This window comes from Uranotaenia lowii, chromosome 1, assembly GCF_029784155.1.
Source record: "Uranotaenia lowii strain MFRU-FL chromosome 1, ASM2978415v1, whole genome shotgun sequence".
NCBI lineage: Eukaryota > Metazoa > Arthropoda > Insecta > Diptera > Culicidae > Uranotaenia > Uranotaenia lowii.
Window position 1 is genome coordinate 122,636,714 of NC_073691.1, and position 13,682 is coordinate 122,650,395.

Genomic DNA, 13,682 nt, shown 5'->3' on the forward strand with positions numbered 1-13,682 from the left:
CAGTTGGATCATGCACTATCGAATCAAAGCGTGAGCTTAAATATTTGGGTGTGATGATTGACGACCGGCTCAGCTTTAAAAACCACGTTGAGTATGTGTGCAAGAAGGCGGCAACAGCAACGGCCGCACTCACGAGGATAATGGCGAACAACTCGGGGATCCGAAGTAGTCAGCGAAGGATAATTTCGAGTGTAGTTTCGTCAATCCTTCGATATGGAGGGGCGGCCTGGAAATCTGGTCTTAACATCCAGTGTAACCAGCAGAAGCTGAACAGTGTACAGAGGCGAATGAATTTGCGGGTCATAAGTGCATACCGCACCGTTTCGTCGGAGGCTGCATGCGTTGTAGCGGGAGTCATGCCCATCTCGGTTTTGTTGGTGGAGGACTCATATTGCTACGAAAATAGAGGCATGCAAAACGTGAGAACACGAGCCAGAGATAGCTCCATGGCTAACTGGCAGCAGCTGTGGGACAGCTCGGAAAAAGGGAGGTGGACCCATCGTTTGATCCCAAACATCAAAGAGTGGATGGAGAGAAAGCATGGCGAAGTGGATTTCTACATGACGCAATTCCTGACTGGTCATGGATGCTTCATTAAGTATCACCACAGGTTCGGACATGCGGCCTCGCCGGTCTGCCTAACATGCGGTGACGTGGACGAGACACCCGAACACGTGGTATTCTATTGTCCAAGATTTGAAGAGGAACGTGCCAACATATTCGCCGCCTGCGGACCAGAAACGACAGCGGACAACATGTTGCAGAAGATGTGTGATGACATTAACACATGGCAGGCAGTCAGTGATAATGGCTGCTTTGCAAAGGAGTTGGAGACTGACGCAAATTGCAATTGACGCAGGATAACGTAGGTTAACTTTACTAAGCTTAAAGAGTCCGAAGCTATGAAATAAACTACGCAAAACAATCAGCGTATCCGGTGGGACGTGAAGATGATGTTGGGCGGTCAGGATGATATTTAATTAAAATATGAACTTCTTGGCGAGTGTTGCGAAAGTAGCGCTATGCGTGAATTAGACACCCCCTTACCGAAGTATTGCCTTAGGGCAGGTACCGGTTTGGGAATTAGTCTGACGCCCCAGGTGGAGTTTAGGGCATATGTATATACGGATGAGTATATAACGAGTTGACCCATTGTTCCCATGTAGACACGGCACTCGACGTGCATTGGGAACAATTCGTAAAATTCCTTCTTCGAATTTACCACCTGGGTAAACAAAAAAAAAACACACACACACACACACACACACACACACACCTTCACAATGAGGGGTGTTCAGGTTTTTTAAATGCAAAATTGAAAGATATACGTCAAGTTGATATTGACCAAATTTTGACCGTATCACCCTTTAATGGGTGTTCAATATGTACAAAAGACGGAAAAATACTCAGTTAAGATTCCAGTCAACCTAGTCCAAACTGGCGAGACTTTTGAACGTTTGACGTTTGAAGCATGCCATCAGATTGTGTACAGTCACCTTATCCTCTTTCTTCGGCGCAGAACGCTAGTTTGCTTTGGACTGCTTCTCGCTGCCTCCAATATTTTTCGATGGCGAGAAGTTCTGGTGTGTTGGGTTCTTATCCTTTGGCGCAACCTGAATGTTGTTAGCGGCATACCACTACATAATCATTTTTCATAATGGCAGGATGCCAATTCCGGCCAAAACAGCTCAGACAAGTCATGTTTCTTCAAGATAGGCAGCAAACGCTTTTGAAGACACTGTTTTACGAAAATTTCCTGGTTGATGGTCCCGACTGCTGCAACGAAAATGACGCTTTACAAGCCTCAGGTACAGAAAGTTTCCCAAAAGAGATATTTCTTGGCAAACTTCGATTGTTTTCATATGCTTGAAAATGTCTTCCACCTTTTCTCTCACTTACCTATGGCTTCTTAGGTATGATGTTTTTCTTCATTTTGATTGTATCAAACAAGGCTTTTCATCATTTATTACATGGAAAGTTCATTAAAAAGACTTTAGTTTTTACAGGGCCCGGCAATTGAACTGCTACATTACTTCAACAGTAATTATTTTGTTGCACACGAAACAGTATTGAACGACCCCTCGTAGCTTTGCTTACATTAAGTCTTAGCTATCATTGGTTGTAAGTGTTACTTTTGTTATCAGATGTAACCGGAAAAATGGATTAAGTGTGTGCAGAAGTTTTGTATACCGTACAGTTAAATGATACCTGGAGACCGGAAGTGCCAAAAACGGTATGGTGGGTGACGCCGACCTACTGTGGTGACACCTGTCATGGCGAAGATCGTCAAGAAACGCCTTAAGAGAAATCTACGTCGTAGTGCCACTAAATTGGCAGAGGATCTCAACATATCGGATCGATATCTCCATCTGATCCTGAAAGATAAACATCAGACCAAGCCCTACAAGATCCAAAAGGTTCAAGACTTTACGGTGAAGCAGAAACAAGAGCGGGTAAAAAGAGCAAAGGCGCTGCTGAAGAGGGCCGCGGAAGGACCTCTTCACCGTACAGCAGTTCGTGAATAAGCAGAACGACAGAGTTTGGTTGCCAGACAGATCACGAAGCCATGCCGACTTACTGACGGCCACCCGGCGACAGAAACCAGCATCGGTGATGGTTTGGGCCGGAATCACTCGTGATGGCCGGACTCCGCTGGTTTTTGTCCCTGAAGGAGTGAAGATCAACCAAAATACATATCGGGAACTAGTTCTACAGGATGTGGTCGAACGTCGACATTTTGGTTCCAGGGATTGGGTTTTCCAACAGGACTTTGGATTTCGCAACATTTTCCAGGGTTCATTTCGAGCTCCGAATGGCCGGCGAGTTCGCCAGACCTGAACCCTAAGAACTTCGCTGTTTTGAGTATGTTGGAGGCCGAAGTGTGCTCTAAAAAACATGAAGGTGTGGAGGTCCTGAAGCGACATCTCTTGGCAGCCTGGGATAAAATACCACAAGAACATCTGCGGGCCTCATACGATGCGTTCCTCGACCGTCTGCGGCGAGTGATTAAACTCAAGGACGAACAAGTCGAACTTTACCAGTGAATTTTGTAAAAGTACCGTAAACTGGGGGAACTTTGTTCACTTTTTTCTTTCATTTTTGAATATTTTGGAAGGGGTTGTCTTTTCGTAATCCCTAAAATTTTTGAAACACTTACTGAGATGAGGAGTATAAAACATGATCATTGATTTCAGTAAATTCAAACGACATTTTGGTGGTTATAATTAAATGTTTGTTAAAAAACCAGATTTCGAGTTTCGGGGTAACTTTGATCACAATGATTTTTACGTACCTCAACATCTTCAAAATTACTTTTATGGTGCTATTTAGCACAGAAGGCATTGACACTTATAACAGTAATTTTCATAATCAATGCTGCATACATCTAGGGGTAAAAATTATAAACATTTCTAAATATTTTTTTCAGCCATTTTTACTATACGGGCTTTCTCATGGAAAGTCAACATTTTTTTCAATATCCAAAAATTATCACCGAATGACCATAAAAATAACACTTTAACTAAACCTAAACAATGAAAAAAGTTGAACTTTCACATTAAACAACCCATTTGCTCCTTAATGCTTAAATTTGATCAGGAGAGATGTTTGTTTGTGAGCCTTCGAAAAATCAGATATTTTAAGATTTTAAAATTACATTTTAATCAATATCAAAAATCTTCTAATAAAAACCTAATTTAGCTGATTTGAAACTCAATTTGAAGGCTTTCAAACAGTTTTCAGATATTTTAACTTTTGCTTAGTTAAAGATGGTTATCTGCAAAAATTTCATGTTTATCAAAGTTCCCTCAGTTAACGGTTATTTGTTTTTAAGAGAAATTGAATGAATTTGAAATAAAAAAAAATGTTGTTTTGATCAATTTATATGTTTATTTCAATGTAGCACTTCAATTGCCGGACCCTGTAACATAAGGATTGATGGAATCAACATGAAACTTGTTATTTTTCATGGGTAACATGTAGGGGAGAATGAGGATACTTGATCCCTGGGGATACTTGATTCCTTAGCTATATCTCGAAACTGGAATGTCTTACAAAGATCAAATGTTCTAGAAAAATGTGCCAAAATGAGCAAAATAACAATGCTTGTAGTTTAAAAAATTTTAACAAAATAATTGTTTGAGTAATTGAACTTTGATTGAAAAATTTCACAAAATGTAACTTGAAGATCTTTTTTCATCACTTTAAAATGTTCGTTACATGGGAAAATTATGAGAAAAATATTTGTTTCTATCTATCAATCGTTCGAGCGTAAAATAAACTTCATAATGCCATATTTTCAAAGCAATGGAAAACTCTCAACTTTTTTCAGAAAAAGTTTTCTAAAATGTTGATTCTGGGTATAATTGATCCCCTAGAGTTGGTTAAAATTGATCCCCCTTTCAAACGGCATATTCTTCTTCTCAATTGATCGTAATGATTGCTGATTACGAAATTACTAATATTTATCCAAAAACTAATATTTATCAAACAATTGTCTGAAGAAAAGAGCAAAAATAATTAATTTTCTCTTAATTATAAAAATAGCGCCTTTAAGTATGCAATGTTATTTGCGTTGAGACAAAGTTATAGAATTTTCTTCTTATGTCTGCTATAAATTGTGAAATGAGAACAAACATGACCAAAATAGTCAATTAACATTCTATATTGGGGTTTTGTTTGATTTTTATACAAGGATTAGGGCTTCCTGAATAAAATATCAAGTCTCCTTCAATAGGGGATCAAGTCTCCCCTAACTTCAGAAAAATCGCAATTTTTTTACTCCCACGAAAATGCTTCTGGTTCATCAACGGGTTCAAGTATCGATCTATTTTTTGGAGCATAGAAACTTGAAAGAGAATGTCAAAGACGGCGAGTTGCTAAATTTTTCCAGAAAGATATGGTGAAAATAAGAAAAGGGGATCAAGTATCCCCACTCTCCCCTAAGGTTTGTGGTAAAACAGCCTGCGCAATCTGGTGAAACTACTTATCGTTTTTTCACTTGTAGGCACTTTTGGAAGACTATAAATAATTTGTTGTATTTTACTAACTTCTCACAAATTTTAACAAAAATCAAGCATATCGAAAATGGGGAAAACCACGTGTTTTTCGTTCAAATTTTGAATGTTGTGAACTTTTGAGAAAACCCGAATATTAAAATAAAATGCCTTCCTTGTTATTTGCTGACTCCTAAATTACGATTAAAATGCATAATTCTAACAAATTTCGTACATGTTCGAGTTAAAAGGTGCACCAATATTCGAATCGAAAAAAAAAAATCCGCCACCATGTTTGCCGCGATATCAGACAAGAAATTAAAACCGTTGCCTACCTGAAGGCGTTTTACCTAGAAGGATGTAGAAAAGTGTATTTTGAAAAGCGAAATTTTCGATAATTTTTGCACTTATAAATGATTTTTTGCCAAAGTATGTTGACAAAAAATACGACAAACGTGTAACTAAACATTTGATATTTGAATTATTACATTTCGTATAATCATTGTTCCACTTCTTTTCACCTTTTCGGTATAGTGCGTTCTGTCCACTAGCTTTGGCGTTGTACCCCGTGGTTTTTTTCTGGCTGTTTTAGTTTTTTACAAAAATAAAATGAAAATCGTGTTTTATCATGTTCTTTCCTTTTAAATAAACGTAAAACTGATCCCTGAATCGTCTTAAATTTTCAATTTGGTTCTTAGATGATTGGTACCGCTGTAAATAGCGATTATGCTTCTTAACCTGGTGCGTCTTGAACAGTTTTCTCCTAGTTTTGAATGTATAACCAAAACAGTTATCATATATGTCTATATTACCTGAACCGGCTAATTGTTCTTTTTTTCGGTGATGAGGGATTGTAGAGCTTCTCATTTTAAGGAAAAGTCAGAAAATTTGATGAATAGCTTCAGCCGTTCCAGAGATATCGCATCAAGAGGTACAGATCGGGTCATATAGACCTTAACCGCATAGAAAGGTTAATTAAATTACTCAATAAAACCAAAGAAAGTGCCTGTAGTCCTTTGTTTTTTTGGTACCAATCATTGCATCGTTTCATTGGATTTTGGTTCAATGATTTTACTATGCTTCTATATAATTGACCCTGAAAAGTAGAATGAAGAAGTGCTGTGATGTTGAGCCATAAATCATTTCTTTTTAAACGTCTGTTCGAATCATTTCTCAGAGTGCATTTTTTTTTGCAGACGAGTGATAAGTAATCGTGGGCCAGCGGAATAAAGAAAGGGGAAAACTTCCCATGTTAAACGTTCCACTAAAACGACGAGTCCATGGCGCAATGACAAGTTGACATTCTCCGGCCAAGCAGCTGCTCAGTAGAATAAATCACAATCACGCTTCGTGTGGAAAGTTCCATCAAGTGAACATTCATCATACTCACACAATAAATTTTATCAAATGCTTCATGTGCATGCCGAACACTTTTACTGATGGACGCCCGAACCTCCAAACCAAACAAACAGGAAAACGAGAGAGGACACACTGACTACAGTTATCCATTTCCGGGCGAACGGGTTCAGGACTCCAATGACATATGAGATGACTGAAAAAACATACAACAACGGATTGTGGATGATGATCGCCAATGTTCGTTATCCGGACAAACATCAAATAAATATACCCCAGGAAACATACTGCTAAGAAATTTGAGAACGGAAGCATTATTTAGAGAGTGGGTGTCGTCGTTTGGTGGATTTCAGAAAACTTGAGCGACAAAGCAGAAACACAAACATTGTACTGTGCTGCACATCCTTTTGGTATCTTTAAAGTAAAGATTATTTTTAGAAACCTTGGCAGATATGTGCTTGTTTGTAGGTGATTTTGATAAATCTTTTTTGTTCAAACAATTTATAAAAAAAAATTCAATTTTATCAGAAAAAAGTCCAAATGATCAGCACAATTTCTTTGTACCAAGCCACGTTAGGCTGAATAAATTTTTAAATTCATCCTCTCATAACAGAGTGAAATTTAAATTTCGATTTTTTTTTGTATTTTAAACCACAGCTAAATATCTCCTCTTAGGAGATTATAAACATCCAATGCAAAATCAGGAAACAAACATCATGAAGGCAGTCCATAATAATCATTTGAAGCCTCATTTTTGTTTTGTTTGCGTTAGAGGGAAAACAACAACAAAAAATCGCTATTGATTGGCGTCTGTGAATGACGAGGGTGAAACGTTTCCCCCATCATTCGGCTCCGCTCGGTGCAGAACTTCGGGGAAAAGTAAAAACTGGACGACACATAAATCTCTCTCATTGAAGCGTTCTTCCATTTGGCTAGTCCCCGTCAAAACGCAGTTTGAGGGCTATTTGTCAAGTGTGTTTGCGGTATCCAAAGTTGCGAATGCGGCAGTCCGTATAGGTACAGCGGAGCAAGAGCGTTTCAAAATTTGGTTTAGAGAGCATGCCGGAAACATCCCCGTCCCGAATGAGCCAGTGTGTCAATCAATTCAGTAATCGGAAATTATGGGTTTGGATGAGGAATTTTAACCAAATTTTGAAAATTATATTAGTCTGCGGAAGTACTCAACAAATTTTGAGAAAAGCTGTATTATTCACAATTGAAAAGATTCCAGAATCAAAAACTAAGCTTATAAACCCAAAAAATTAAACACAAAGTTAAGTTCAACAAAAATGGAGTACACCCATAATAATATACAAATTGGTTGCGTTTGAGTGAATTTTTGATAATTCATGAAAAAATCTTCATCTATGTGAAAGAGCAAGACAAAATTATGGAAGAATCTCCAATTTTCAAATATTTTTCTAAAGTCACATTGGTTGTTGTGCATTGATAGAGTATCAATTTTTCTTGTTATCAATATTGGGAACGCTACACCCAAAATTCAGCCTTTATGCCAATCTAAGATGTCGGATTGGCAAGACGATATAATTAGTCGTATGAGCTCGGCTCTCCGTACGGCGCTGTGTTTTTTTCTTGTTTCTGGGATGAATTATCCAATAGCTCGAGTCCTTGTGGCAGTAGTGCTTCTTCAAACATATCATCTTCGGCACAGTGGACATTTCAGCGCATTTTCGGCACAGAGATTTACTAAATAGCCTCTTCTTTGGGTATATAGATCCTAGTATGGACACATTAAAGCATGGATCACGAGGAAACTGGACGCCTTAAAACGGGTCTATCTCGGAGCTTGTAAACGAAATAAAAATGTTTTGTACTTAAAATGTAGGGTTTTTATTGCACTTTAAAGGAAAAATAATTAAAAAAAAATATTCCGATAGTGTTTTGATGAATTTTCGAACTTTTCGTCATATTTTGGACACCCTATTCGCTGACCTCAGCGGCAATTTTGTTCCACAATCTCTTCATCTTTGTTGCATCCCGTGTCGTCCTACCATTCTTCTTCATCTTTTGCTTGACAATTGCCCAAAATTTTCCGATAGGGCGAAATTAAGGGCAGTTTGGTGGGTTGATGTCATTTTCGACAAAATCCACCCGTTGGCCCGATACCACTGTAGTACCTATTTGCTGTGGTGGCAGCTTGACAAATCTGGCGAAAACTTAACTGGTCCTTTATGAGATCCAATGTACGGTAAAAAACGTTTTTCAGGCACTCCTCCTTGTACATTTCGGAGTCCATGGTCTTGTTTTTCACAAAAACCGGGGTTTTTGGTCCGCAGCTTCAAATACCTTGCCAGATTAGACACTTTCTTGCTAACTTATCGGCAAAAACGAATTCGAACTTGCCGGGGACATCACCCCGATCAGTTCAGTGCACCTTTGCAGTGGCTTTATAAAATTTTTGGCCAGGAAGCTGCCCAACATCCATCTTCACGTACGTTTCGTCATCCATGAGGATGCATCCGTCGTACTTCGTTGAAAACTTGTTGTAAAACTTCCGGGCACGTCCTTTGGCTTCTGCATTCTTTTTCAATGTCCGGTTTGGTTGCTCAGTTGCCCGATAAGATCGTATTCCTTCGCGCAGACGAATCCTTCTGACGGTGCACCGGTCGGCGTTGAATTTCTCGGCGCTGTCGTAGTCCGACTACCCTGTGTTTGCCTTGATCGTTCTCAACACCTTCAAATGCACTTTCCGATCCTTAATTCCACTATGACGCTTGGTATGAACCTGCCGATCGATAGTATGCATCTCACGGAAACTTTTGAGAACGCTGCACACGATTGATTTGACAATTTTTAACGATTTCGCGATTTTGGAACCCGACCACGTCGGGTTTTTGACGTGGGTGTTCAAAATTTATTTTCGTCTCGCGTTTTCCATCACGTGTAACATTTTTGGAACAAAACGAATCGCAATGAAATTTTCAGCACTAATTGAGGAAACATTTCCGAACAAAGTACTGTCAAAACACTCCAGATTCAACAACTAGGAGCGCAAAGGTATAATAAATAGTGCGTCCAGATTCATCGTGATCCATGCTTTAGTACCAGTGCCAGATGGAAATTTCTTATGAAATCCTAATTTCTGTTTCACTTCATTTACATATCTCAGAACATGTGTCGATGAGGTCTTGTCGCATAAATTTTCCAAGCTTATTCAGTAAACTGACTTACACAAGCAACGTAGCTCTAACAAAAAAAAAGTACATCCAAAGGAAAATATTCAGTTTATCAAAGCTTACATTCTGTTCCCGTTTTAAAGCCTTTCTTCGGTCGGGAGAGTTGCCGAAGTCGAGCTAAAGACGACACTTTATGGATGAGAATTTAAATAAGAGTGATTAAGGAGCGCACTTAATCACTCTACTTTGGATTGATTGATTGCTCGATTTATCTCATTTCTGTTCCATCTAGGTTGGAGACACACAGTTTTGGCCAAAGTTGTGAGCCAAAGTTTAAACATCCCCGGAAGCTTTCCGGAGATCGGCACCGACCGCCCGGTGGTGGTTGAAAGAACGGCTCGGCTACAACTCAATTCAGTTCAACCATGACCAGAGAAATGCTCACCACAATGTTTACTATAAACCAGGCTGAGAAAAACGGGGATTAAAATTCGAGTTTTTGCAAATATATGTATTTATACACTAATCTAGAAACTCCTGTGTTGAATCTATCGAAGGGATCTTAATTTGCGATCCAGGTAGTAGGTTAGTGGCGCCTGAGACAACGGCTCAAGGAAGCTGTTTTCATTATGAAATTAAAATTCCTTCCATGCTGGTAAAAAAAACTGACATTTATTGCATTTATTCATCAAACTATCTTTCTAATTTCTAATATTGTTTAATGAAACTCTGCAAGAAATAGATAAATCCATCGAGTACTTTTGAATGATTTATTTTTCACATTCAAGTTCTTTCATAGTCTTACCAGCTGGGTTTCAGGTGCCCTGATTTTTCTGTTAAACAAAGACTTTTGAGCCACCGTCCAGATATTGCTCAGACACAGATTTTGCCATGATTTTTGCTCATAGTGCACAGATTTTACAGACATTCTAAATGCATCTGTGTATCACCAATCATTCCTTAAAACTTAATTTTATAAGTGAGATCGGCATTGTGCGTGGAAAAAAACTGTGTTTTGTTAAATTTTTAACTCAAAAATAACCCGAATACAAAACCGCACCCCTCACACCCACCACAATATTATACCTACCGAAATTGTCTCCAACTATTCCACCCTCTTCGAGATAGATTAGAAATTTTGCGGTTGCGGTTCAGGCAAATGGTATTAATTTACTTCCCCCAAATCAACCGCGCAGGAAAATATGGTACACAGCAACAAAATTCTAAAAGTATACGGAATCCAAAACACGAGTGATCTAAGTTTTCACAAGTGTAATTACCAAAAGATGTAATTTTCCACTCCTTTTGATGTAATTTTAGTCTTTTTTCAAAAAGCGAATAGAAATAAATTGTTTTTCTATAATTTTACATTCCGTGACATAAAAATAAAGCGGTCAATGAAGTTTATATCACAAACAGTGTAAAATTATATCTGTTTGATTTAAAACTGAATAACATTGTTTGTCTGTGCTATTTTCCAGTTAAATCATTGTGTGAAAACCGAGTATCTTCGTTCCAAGACGCAGCTCTTGCATCTCTATAGTTTCCTGAAAGTGGTAGGTTTCAGTAAAAAACAAACGAATTATGTTATTGAAATTAATCAGTTCTTTCTCGATTACAGCGACCGCAGATTTTGCAATGGCCAGTACCCGCAAGGATCCGGAATATAATTGCCTGGAGGAAAATTTTGCCTGAGCAATCCGAGTGAGTAAAAACCCCATCCTGACCGGCAGTCCTGTGGATCCGGACCATAACTGTCCGTAACGGAATTCCCTTTGGTCTCCCAGTGACACTGATTGTTGAAATATCAGGGAGTCCTTTTTTATTGTTGTTGTTTTTTTTTATTTTGAAAATAAATGTTAAATAATTGTAAACAGTTTTTTTTCTTTTTCACAACACTCATAATATCTGAATATTTAATAATTATTGCAAATATCCTGAATTAAAAATCTAAAAATTTACATCGCTGTGTATTTTTACACGACAATAATCTGTTCTCTTCTCGTGCATCGTTTTTGGTCTAAATTTACACGCCTCGATGTAACGATGATGTAATTTAAGATTATAAACTATGTTCCGTTTTCGTGCATCGTTTTTAATCTAAAATTACACGAATTTTTCTTGCTGTGTAGCTTTTTTGTACAAGGAAAATAAAAAAAGGTAAAATTTATTGAGAAGCAGAGCTAATTTTTTCCACCCATGTTTCTCGGTAAATTTTACCTTTTTTTAATCACCTAGCAAAAAGGTAAATTTTACCTTTTTCGTATTCACCTTGCAAAATAGTAAATAAAACCGATTTCCCATTCACTGATTTTGAAGGTAAATGTTGGAATGTATCACCCTGTCTAAAAAACACTGTTGAGGCAAGACCAGGTTTACATTCTTCCCGCAGGTTCATAGCAATCCGACTCGTTGAACCTCGTTTTGCTTCCTCACACCTTCCCCGCGTACTTCCGAGCCCCCATAGCCGCTGAATTCTTCTGCATTGGTTAACACATGCATGCCCTTCTTCATTCGACTAATCTGAATGATATCTGGAGGATGTTCCGGAATGACGTGGAAAACACTTCGAAGCTCTGTGGGCCAATCTGTAACAAAATTTTATGATGGTAACCAGCACAACAAAATTAAATCTAACAAAATATTTACCGTTCTGTTCCGATTTCCACATATTGGGTACGAAGCAAAACTGGTTCCTGAATGTCAAAATATCTAACCTCAATAAACGGGTTTGGTAAATAGTTACCTTTTTTCAAGATGAATCCCGGTCAACTGTACCTCGCTACGAGGTAAGATTTACCTTTTTTGAATTTACCATTTTTTCTCGGAGAATTGTACACACTTAATGTTTTCTCCTGTGGTCGGGACGACTGTCCTGTATTTTCAACAGCTGAAAATTACAGGACAATCTCAGAACAGCAAAACAGATCAGGAAAACAACTGTTAAACTCACCTGTTGGTTCGAAACGATTTTCTACTGTAGTTTGCAGGAAGCTGTGAAATTTTCCTGTAGGCTCGTGACGGTTTCCTTTCAATATAAAAATGGAAATGAAGGAATAATTTCGCAAAAACAAATAACATCTTTTTCAAAAACATTTATTGATAAGATTAACTTGTTTAAAATTATCACTTCGCTGGCGGTTCTGATGGTTGTTTTTACTTAACTGGTGTTTTGCCTGAAAAAAGATTGAATGTTATTTTTCAGACAGTTTATATCATTTCAAAAAATTACCTGCTTCAGCCACGCGATAATGCTGCTGTTTCCAGTGGTTCTTCCGATGTTCAGCCACCAGGTTCTTGGGAGTCTTGGCTTTGGTGGTCTGCTCCAGCAACCCGGTTAGGCATTGAATGCTGTGACCGGCCAACTCCTCAAACTGGTTGGAAATCCTTGGATTCTTGGGAACAAATTGCTCCTTCCGCCAGACTTATAGCAGCTCCCGCGATTACAACTAACCGACTTTTAATTAGCCGCACGAGCGGGAAACTATACGGAGCAACACACATAGGATAGAAAAGGATAAAAGCGCGATAGAAAATGGTTGACACTTGAATTTTCTCCGTGATACAGGACATTTGTTCGAGTACCAGTGCATTCGTGGGAATTTTGTAAAGAAATTCAGGAGAAATGAAGCGTCCTGGGCAATGTTCCGAAAATCAATCAAAATAAACACTCAGGATGCGTTTCCTATTGGATACATTCTGATTGTATAATGGGATAGCGTCTCTCGCAACTGCTTCGCCCGACTGGTATGCAATCTCGATCAGCGCTCTACTCAGCAATGCCAACCGAGTCCCATCATTCAGAATCATCGGGTTTGCATACATCGCATATCGGAGATGAGTGAGATACCAACTGATCCATTCTGAATGTCATTCACTCAGTATCCGCCTGGCTGATTAGAAATTGAAAAGACGGCGGAAGTGACCATCTTTCCATCACAAACACAACTACAGTTTGATTTTATTCTTACTGTAGTAAAAAAAGCTGTAAAATCAAATAAATTTATTAATTGGCTATGTTTAAAATCAAACAACATTTGCTAATGATCGGTTACATGTATCACTCGCTCACTGCCTGAACCATTCACTCCTGATCCTAGCCCAACATGATTCGCCGTATGCATCGCTCAATGGTGAGATTCCAATTTTGATGATAGTGCTGCACTGTATTGACAGCAAGCATCGTGCGAGGTGA